The sequence below is a fragment of the Coffea arabica genome, chromosome 2c, assembly GCF_036785885.1.
Source record: "Coffea arabica cultivar ET-39 chromosome 2c, Coffea Arabica ET-39 HiFi, whole genome shotgun sequence".
Taxonomy (NCBI): Eukaryota; Viridiplantae; Streptophyta; class Magnoliopsida; order Gentianales; family Rubiaceae; genus Coffea; species Coffea arabica.
The window spans coordinates 56,286,611-56,296,203 of record NC_092312.1 but is presented as its reverse complement, the minus strand read 5'-3'; positions in this window follow the sequence as shown (position 1 = coordinate 56,296,203).

Genomic DNA, 9,593 nt, shown 5'->3' with positions numbered 1-9,593 from the left:
CAAGAGCTCTATCCTCGCTCTCAACGTGGTTACCAGGATTTCCGGGGTTAGGGTTTGGGTTTTGGCCCTGTTGTTGCACTACTTGTGCAAGTAGGTTGGTCATTTGCTGCATAGCAGCAGCTATTTGAACGTTGGGGTCTATCTGGGGTTCAGGATTTGGTCCAGTAGAAGCTTCCCCCGTTTCCCTAACTGGTGTGGGTTGCCTAATACCGCGCCCACGTCCCCGACCACTTCGCGTTCCTTCCATAAGATATACTTGGTCTAGGCAAGATTACTAAACCAAAGCAGTAACAAAGCATATAAGTAGCAAATAAACTTTCACTTAGCACATAACGATGCATTTCAAACAAGATCAAAAGCACACATATATACAAGCCAAACATATATACAAGCAGTCAGTCAGGTACGGCCAAAGCACGTACGTACACAAAAGATCCACCTGAGGATAGGCCTATCAAAAGAGATTTACACGTAGCTAACTCTACATCCAAAACGGTTAGCTAAGGCTCTATCCCTATCCCTATGTACATTCAAAAACCACCACTAGCCCAAAAGGTGCCTAGATATCATAGCTTAGTCGGTTGCCGGGGTCTGAGACCCAGGCGATGGGGTAGACTCCTCCCCAGCCTCGGCCCCAGCATACGAGGCCTCGTCACTAGACTCCTCGAGTCCGTCGTCGCATAGGTTAAGGATCGCCTCAGCACGACCCCTGACCTTACGAGCTCGCTTAGTCTCGCGCTCGCGTGCATCTCTCAACTGATCACATAGATCATCAACTCTTTCCTCGACCTCTTGCACGTCATATTCTAGCTCTTTAATACGCGAGGCTTGCTTCTCATTGGTCGCCTTAGCCTGAGTCACCTCAGCTTCCAACGCAGCAACCACAGCTTCAAGCTTAGTATTTTCCTTAGCAAACTCCTTGCGTTCCTTTGCCACCGACAAAACTAGTGTATTTGGGTAGGCAAAGTTGCTACGACACCCACACTGTCGAACGCGGCTGGCCGGGCTCCAACGGACCACGGCCCCCTTCTGCCTAAGTTGATACTTAATCGGTGGCAACGTGCTACGAGGACGATCTCCTGCCGGACGGTCACTCGGGTCACCACTGGCATCCATCCTATAGCAAAGGAATAAACAACATAAATAACCTTAAAAACCATAATCAATAAAACCTTCAAGTCGAGCACTTCTATTACACCCAGGCTAATTCAAACCTAGGCTCTGATACCACCTGTGACAGCCCCACCTTCCCCTAAGGCGAACCAAAGGGGTTAGCGGACTGCCTGCCCAGCTCTCGCCAGGACTAACGGTACGGTTTATGTCAATCTAAAACGTTCCGGAACATACCATTTCGCGCAAACAAGTCAAAACACAAAATAAAAAAAACGAAAAGAAACGAAGCCAAAATTTATCTAAACCATAGCCAAGCATATATATACAATGGAAATCAACATTTACAACCATAATGGCATGCCAAAACTATTCATTAAGGAGTACACATTCGATTTGCCTATCAAAAGGAAATAAACCCGTTATACATTAGGGTTTCACTTCAAGAGCTATACAAAAGACATTTACAAGCTCAGTATGCCAATTGACTATCCAGTCCATTTTCAAAAGCAATTATATCCCTGTAAGGAAAACAAATAACGCGGAATGAGCCAAAGCCCAGTGGTATACCACCCAATAAGCAATCAAAGTCATATAAGAATGAACCTTCATTTAAAGTGCACAAATAAGCAATGAAGCAAAATGGTAAAAGGATACGGTCGGCTCTCAAGAGCCCATTTCCACGCTTGCAATCTTGAACCAACCTCATTGACTCTCCGTCAATGTTAAAATACCAAACCGTAGACAACTCTTTACTTCCATTCCTTCCACCCAACATACCCCAACCGTGCCCGCACTCCATTCAGTAATATTTTTGGTAATACTCGAGTTTACCGGAACCAAGGGTCTCATTACCATAAGGTTCCCCAGTACAGTCCCCGTGGCATGATAATTTTCACGACCAAGCCCTCGCCGGCTCGATCCAATTAACTACCATACGGGGTTGAGCTCATAAATGCAGTAAAGCCATTGGATACTCGTCCAACGACACCAAATCAGTTTCCATGAATGGAATGCAGTATTTCATATATCCAGTGCAGTATTTCAGTAAAACAATCAATAGCCACGAATAAAGTCATGAGGGGTGAGGGCGATCAAGTACACCCTCACCTCAATCATTTCCAATAACCAAATAAGTCTTCAAGGCATCAAATACACATAGCACAAAGCCACATTATAACAAGTAAGTGAGTAGTATACTCACCAAGTAAGAAAATGGTGTTTCATACACCGCGGTCACCAAGACGTCGTGAGCTACCGTCACGCCCTAGAATCACGCAACAAATGCAATGAGACTCGATAACGAGTCATATAGCAATGCTTAACACAACCCCAATAGGGTTTCGTATGCACAAATGAGCATAATAGCAAACCAGAAATTAAAAAAATGGCCTTAGTCTTGGCCCCGAATAGAAAACTGTTTTACACTCATTATGCGGTAATGGTACAACTCTCACTACAAATATCGGTTGGGGGTGTAAGACCCACCGTTTCGAAGCTATGGAACAGGGCTACAATAATGTAGAAGACCACTCAATCCAGTTCCTAGCTTAACTAGGTCGAAAATGCCAAATACTAACCCAGAATTCCTAAAACAGGTTTGCAAAACACAGAAAACTGTAATCGGTACATCTCAGTCCATACAAGTCCAAATGCTGAAATTCCAAAGGCATATGTTAGCTAAGACACTCAGCTACATTTCATCAGAAGACACCAACTCCAAAATCCAAACCAATTCCAGTCAAAATAGCCAACTACTATCGCAGTTTTCGCATTCTGCTCAAAGCAGAACAGCTACAGTAATTTCGTCATAACTCATTCTACATTAATCCAAATGACCTGAAATTTTGCAGGCACATCAACCTCATCAATACCTACAACTTTCATGTTTTGAGCAAAGTCAAATTCGGCCTCTAACACAGTGATCTAAAACCGGACAGAATTGGGGCTTCAAGAACCCTAACTTTCCAATTTTCCATCCAAATCCAAAATTAGTTGCATTTAACCACATTTGACATCCACTAGAGCCATTTCCAACCATTACAATTCATCATACAAGCCCCCAACATCAAGATCATATTAAACCAGAAAAATTCCCAATAAAATAAAAACTTCACCATAACAAGCCAAATCAAGAAATAAATCACATTTTCACACACTCATGCCACTTCTAAGCATCATATAACTATCATTAAAGGTAGTAGGGTGTTTCAAGCTTCACTTACCAAGAAACAAGAGAGAGGAAGATGTGGAGCACCTTAGGCCTTCAAACAAATCTCACCAAACTACTTACTAACACTAGAAGGAAAGTTTTTATGGAGTGAAATCAACTCTAGGCTTTGGTTTGTGGTAGATTGGACCAAGTGGAAGCTTGCAAAATGGAGAAGTTCCCTTCCTTCTTGAGCTAAGGAGAGCCGGCCAACACAAGGTAAGAAATGGTAAATTTTTATGATTTTTTTGAGATATTTAACCCTTGGTCAAGAAAGTCAAAATGATGAATAGTATTTCTTTAAAAGTATCCAATAAGAAGGTGACACTTGTCACCTTCATTAATGCCTTCTTATCTTTCTTTTCTCTCTCACATCAATCACTTCACACACACTACTTATCTCTTAACACCCGATAAATTTATAACAGTATCCGAAACTTAACCTTATTGGCCGAATTTTTCCGAACTTTTCGCACTAGTGGGTCCCACGTCCATTATTTATCCTTAATTTTCTAAAAACTCGCCAATGCTAGAAAAATCATCTTAAAACTATAATTGCTCATAAAATCCTCTCAGAAAATATTTCTAAGCCAGAAAATGCAAAATTATGCAATTAAAGGGGAATAAACCCTAGGAAAATAATTAGGGTTTTACGGGCTCTCACATGACCAGATCGCCCTAAAAGGGTAAATTTGGCAAATGAATCGGACGAAATTGATGATTTATCGAAAATCGACAAAATTGCCCTAACTAATCAAATGAATTGAATGAAATTGGTGATTTATTCAAAAATCGGCCGAATGACCCTAAAAAGGGTAAATTGGTCAAATGAATTGACGATTTATTCAAAATCGATCGGGTGACCCTAAAAAGGGTAAATTGGTCAAGTGAATTGACGATTTATTCAAAATCGACCAGGTGACCCTAAAAAGGGTAAATTGGTCAGATGAATTGACGATTTATTCAAAATTGACCAGGTGACCCTAAAAAGGGTAAATTGGTCAAGTGAATTGACGATTTATTCAAAATCGACCGGGTGACCCTAAAAAGGGTAAATTGGTCAAATGAATTGACGATTTATTCATAATTGACCAGGTGACCCTAAAAAGGGTAAATTGGACAAATGATGGTTTATTCAAGATTGATTATGAATTGACAAAATGGATCGATTGAATCGGCCGGCCATTGGTGGTTTCAGAAAATTAGTCTATGAGCCTTCTAAAATCACGATTTGGCCTCAATTTATTCATCGTCTCAACAGGAGGAATCATTTGTGAATTTCTTCAAATTAATGTCCTTTACGCAAGGGATTTTTACCAACTTTGATAAAATGGCCAAAAAGTGATTATTAGACGCTCATATTCCAAAAATCGCTCTTATGAAGACGATCGGATCCTACCTTACCTTGTGCACTACCCCTTTGGATGGTACAAAATGTAAACGTGCAAGTCTCCTTGGATTAAGTATCCGAGACACAAGGTGGTTTTATTCCTAACACGGGATCCCCTAAATGGCATTCCCTTTCTAAGGTTTAATGCATGATGCCATTTATTAAAGCGATGTAAATATGTGACAAATATGGCCTAAAGGACATGAATAATGCATCGGGGGGGAAAAAGGTCTAAAATGAAATGTATTTATTGAAAATTAAGTGCAATGACTGAAATTTAAACATGTGAGTTATCTAATGGGTAGGTCACTAAAAGAGTGCCAAAGAGGCCTCTTACTAAGGCACATGAATACAAACCATGAAAACAAAAGAACGGTTAGTGCAATTGATAGTACACATAACATATTGGGAGCAATTTAAGAAAAGAAATACAATAAAAACAAGTAAAAGGGGTGGAACCCCTTCCCTCGTGCCTAATGTGCTTAAAAAAAGGGTGAGGCTGACTCTAACCTAGGAAAATGCTAATATGGATGCATGAGGTTGGGGTTCATTAATGCGACTAGACTCGATAAGGCTTAAAAGGTCCCCAAGCCTTCAGACCTAAGGGAATGGGTCATCAATCCCAATACCCTCGGTCGGTGGCTCGAGCGGTCCCCTAGGTATTGCTATGGGCGCAACGCACACCATCCACATACCTAGAGAAACCATTCCTAGTCCTACAAGGCGGTGTGGGAAAGAGCCCACGAAAAATAAAAATAAAATGGGATAACAATAAGTAAACGTGCATGTATGAAGTGTTCCCTATTTTGAGGGAAGGGGTTGAGAACCACGCGAGGCTCTAAAGGTGACACACCCCCCCCCAAATGCAATGCAAGCGCGAGATAAGTAAGTAAACATCCAATTAACCAATCATACATTCGTGAGCGAGGGAGTAGTTTGGGACGCGAGAAATGCAAAATCCTAAAAAAGGAAAAAATGCAACCCTAAAACACCCAAATGTGATATATGAAAAGGTTAAAAGAAGAAAAAGGTTGATTAAATCAAATTTGCTTGGACTCTCGAATGTCCCCAGTGGAGTCGCCAACTGTCGCGCCCCATTTTTTGATAAATAAATAAATGGTTTAAAAAATGTGTTTTTGATTCGATTTTTGGTTGGAAAATGAATTTTGATTTAAAAGAAAAGTGGGCCTCAATGGGGGTTTTGAGAATGCGACGATTTGACCCAAAATTATAGTTTAAAAAGGGTTTTTTGAAATAAAAAATTGGAGTCGCCACTTGGTAATGAGTTAAGGTGTACTAAGTCACCTAAAAATGAATTTTTAAAGAAAAATAGGAAAAAGTAGTAAGAAACCCCTTTTAAACGACTCCTAGTCTACGTAAACCAACGAAAAAGGTTCGGGAGTCACATTTGACGAAGGGGAAGGCAAAGATACAATCCAAGGCACCCCTTTGACCTAGCCAAGGCTAGTTGCGTGATTTAATCAAAGATTTTCTTGTTTTAACCAAAGAATTTATTACATTTGGATATACTACCTGAATGCAAACCCTAGACCTAGGGGGACATGGGGGGTAAAATTTCTCTTCAAAGGTTAAGTGGTGCCAATCACATTAATTGTGAAGCCCAATAATGACCCTTTGGAGAGGTCACACGTAATCCTAAATGACGTAAAAAATAAGTGAAATGAATGCATGCCATGTGAAAATGTGATTTTGTGTGAAGTGAAAAAATGATAAAAACAAGAGTGTGTAAGTGGAAGTGTGCAAATGTATTTACAAGGTAAGGTGAGTAAAGAATGATGATGTGAAAATAACGTAAAGTGCATGTGTGCGAGTGATATGGTATAAAATGTAAGTAGTTGAGTGAAAATGTGACAGCCCCACCTTCCCCTAAGGCGAACCAAAGGGGTTAGCGGACTGCCTGCCCAGCTCTCGCCAGGACTACGGAGCGGTTACACGCGTTCTAAAACGTTTCGGAAATGCAAAAGTGCGCTCGGACAAGCCACAAGAACCAAAATAACAAAATAATAAGAAAAAGGAAAACGATGAATAGTGCCTGGAATAGGGGAAACCGAGAACCCACCAAACAGTAATACATAGCAATTCAACATTTACAACCACACTTGGCATGTCAAAACTATACATATGGTATACACATATTCGGTTTGCCATTCAGAAGATGAACCCAATACACATTAGGGTTTCATGAGATGAGTTATTCAAAATAGACATATACATGGCTCAATTTGGCAACCAACACGTATGAGCTCCCAAAAGTGATTATTTTCCTGTAAGGAAAACAAAAGGGAACAGAAAGGGGTGAGCTTGCGCTCAATGAGGTACCAAACAGATAGCAATAAAATCATGGCATTTCATGTTTAACAAATCAGATACACATGCCAGATATAAAGCAACGGAACCACTGATTCAAATCAGAAGGATACGGGTGGCTCTCAGGAGCCAAATTTCCAGCTCAGTACTTGATCCAGACCGGTTGACCCTCCGTCAACGTATATAGAACCAAAGCGTCCGTAGACCCCTCTTCACTCCAAATTCCGTCCACCAAACACCCCTTTACCGGGCCCGCTCACCGTATCAGTAGCAGAAATGGTAATATTCGAGTATACCGGAACCCAAGGGTCTCAATACCCAAAGATCCCCGAACAGACTACCGTGGTTCGTTATCTAATCGTCCAGGCCCTTGCCGGCCCGACTTGAATAACTTAGCCACAGGATTTGAGCTCATAGGTCACAGAAAGGTCGTTGGACACAAGCTTCCAAACGACGTCAGAACAGATATAGTTTCAGATACAGATAACAGATTCAGTACAGTTTCAGATACAGATACAGATAACAGATTCAGATAGACGTTCAGAATTGGAATATGAATAGACCAGAGAACGAGTGTGATAAAGTACACCCTCGCCTCCACTTTATCGAAGCAGTACTTGGCTTCAATAGTCATAAGTCAAGTATTCAGATATTCAGATATTTCACATAAAGGGTAGCAGGCAGTGGTACACTCACCGATTCAACTTCAAAAGTTTCACTTCAGATTGGCCTTAATCGCCAAGAAACCCTAAAATAATCAAAATAAACCAATTGAAGGTTTCATATCTAAAATCGAATAAACGGAATGCACAAGTGAGACATACTAATGCAAGGGTGCAAAAATATGATTTTCTTGAAAACAAAAAGATAACATCAAGACCTAGGCGCAAACAACCCAAAAGCCCTTCATTTCCATCAAAAGGCAAATCCAACTTAAAGAACCAAACGGCCTAGAAAATCGGGCAGCACTTCCCCTAAATTTCTTACTTTTCCAGCCATTAAGGCTTCATTATTTCCTCAAATCAGTCCCAACACCTCACACAAAAGTCATCTCATTCCCAAAAGCCGTTCACTAGGCTCAAAGTAGTACAAGTACAAAAGTTAGCTAGAAAATGACCGGAATAAGAGTAAGCCTTAAAACCATGCCAACCAATAGGGTTTCATAAAGCCATGCCAATCACAACCCCAATAGGGTTTCATATACATATATAAGCATAATAGCAAACCAGAAATTAGAAAATGGCCTTAGTCTTGGCCCCAAATAGAAACTGTTTTACACTCATTATGCGGTAATGGCGTCAAATTCTCTACGGTTATCGGATGGGGGTGTAAGACCCACCGTTTCGAAGCTATGAAACAGGGCTACAATAATGTAGAAGACCACTCAATCCAGTTCGCAACACAACTAGGTCAAATATGCCAAATACTAACCCAGAATTCCTAAAACAGGTTCACAAAACACAAAAAACTGTAATCAGTATATCTCAGTCCATACAAGTCCAAATGCCGAAATTCCAAAGGCATAAGTTAGCTAAGACATCCAGATACATTTCATAAGAAGACACCAACTCCAGAATCCAAACCAATTCCAGTCAAAATGGCCAATTACTATCGCAGTTTTCGCATTCTGTCCAAAGCAGAACAGCTACAGTAATTTCGTCATAACTCACTCTAAACTAATCTAAATGCCCTGAAATTTTACAGGCACCTCAACCACATCAATACCTACAACTTTCATGTTTTGAGTAAAGTCTAATTCGGCCTCTAACCCAGTGATCTAAAACCGGACAGAATTGGGGTTCAAGAACCCTAACTTTTCAAATTTCACACCAAATCCAAAATTGATTGCATTTAACCACATTTCACATCCACTAGAGCCATTTCCAACCATTACAATTCATCATACAAGCCCCCAACATCAAGATCATATTAAACCAGAAAAATTCCCAATAAAATAAAAACTTCACCAAAACAAGCCAAATCAAGAAACAAATCATATATTCCTTCTCTCATGCCCCCATTAAGCACAAAATAAGCATTATTAGATGTAGTAGGGTGTTTCAAGCATCACTTACCAAGAAATCAAGAGAGAGAGGGATGTTGGCCACCTTAGACCTTCAAACAAACTTCACTAATCAACTTACTAACACCTAATGGAAGGATAATATGGAGTAGAATCTAGTATAGGCAATTTATTTTGGTGGATTGAACCATATGGAAGCTTGAGAGTTGATGAAATTCTTCCTTCTTGAGCTTGAGAGAGGGCCGGCCATAAGAGGTAAGAAAATGGCAATTTTTGTGCATTTTTTTGATATTTAATCCTTTGGTCAAAAAAGTCAAGAAAGTGAATAGTAATTCTTAAAGTCCAACCAATGAGAATGTGACACTTGTCACCTCATTAAATGCATTCCTATCTTTCTTTTCTCTCTCACATCAATCACTTCACACCCACTACTTATCTCTTAACACCCGATAAATTTTTCACAGTATCCGAAACTTAACCTTATTGGCCGAATTTTTCCGAACTTTTCGCACTAGTGGGTCCCACGTCCACTA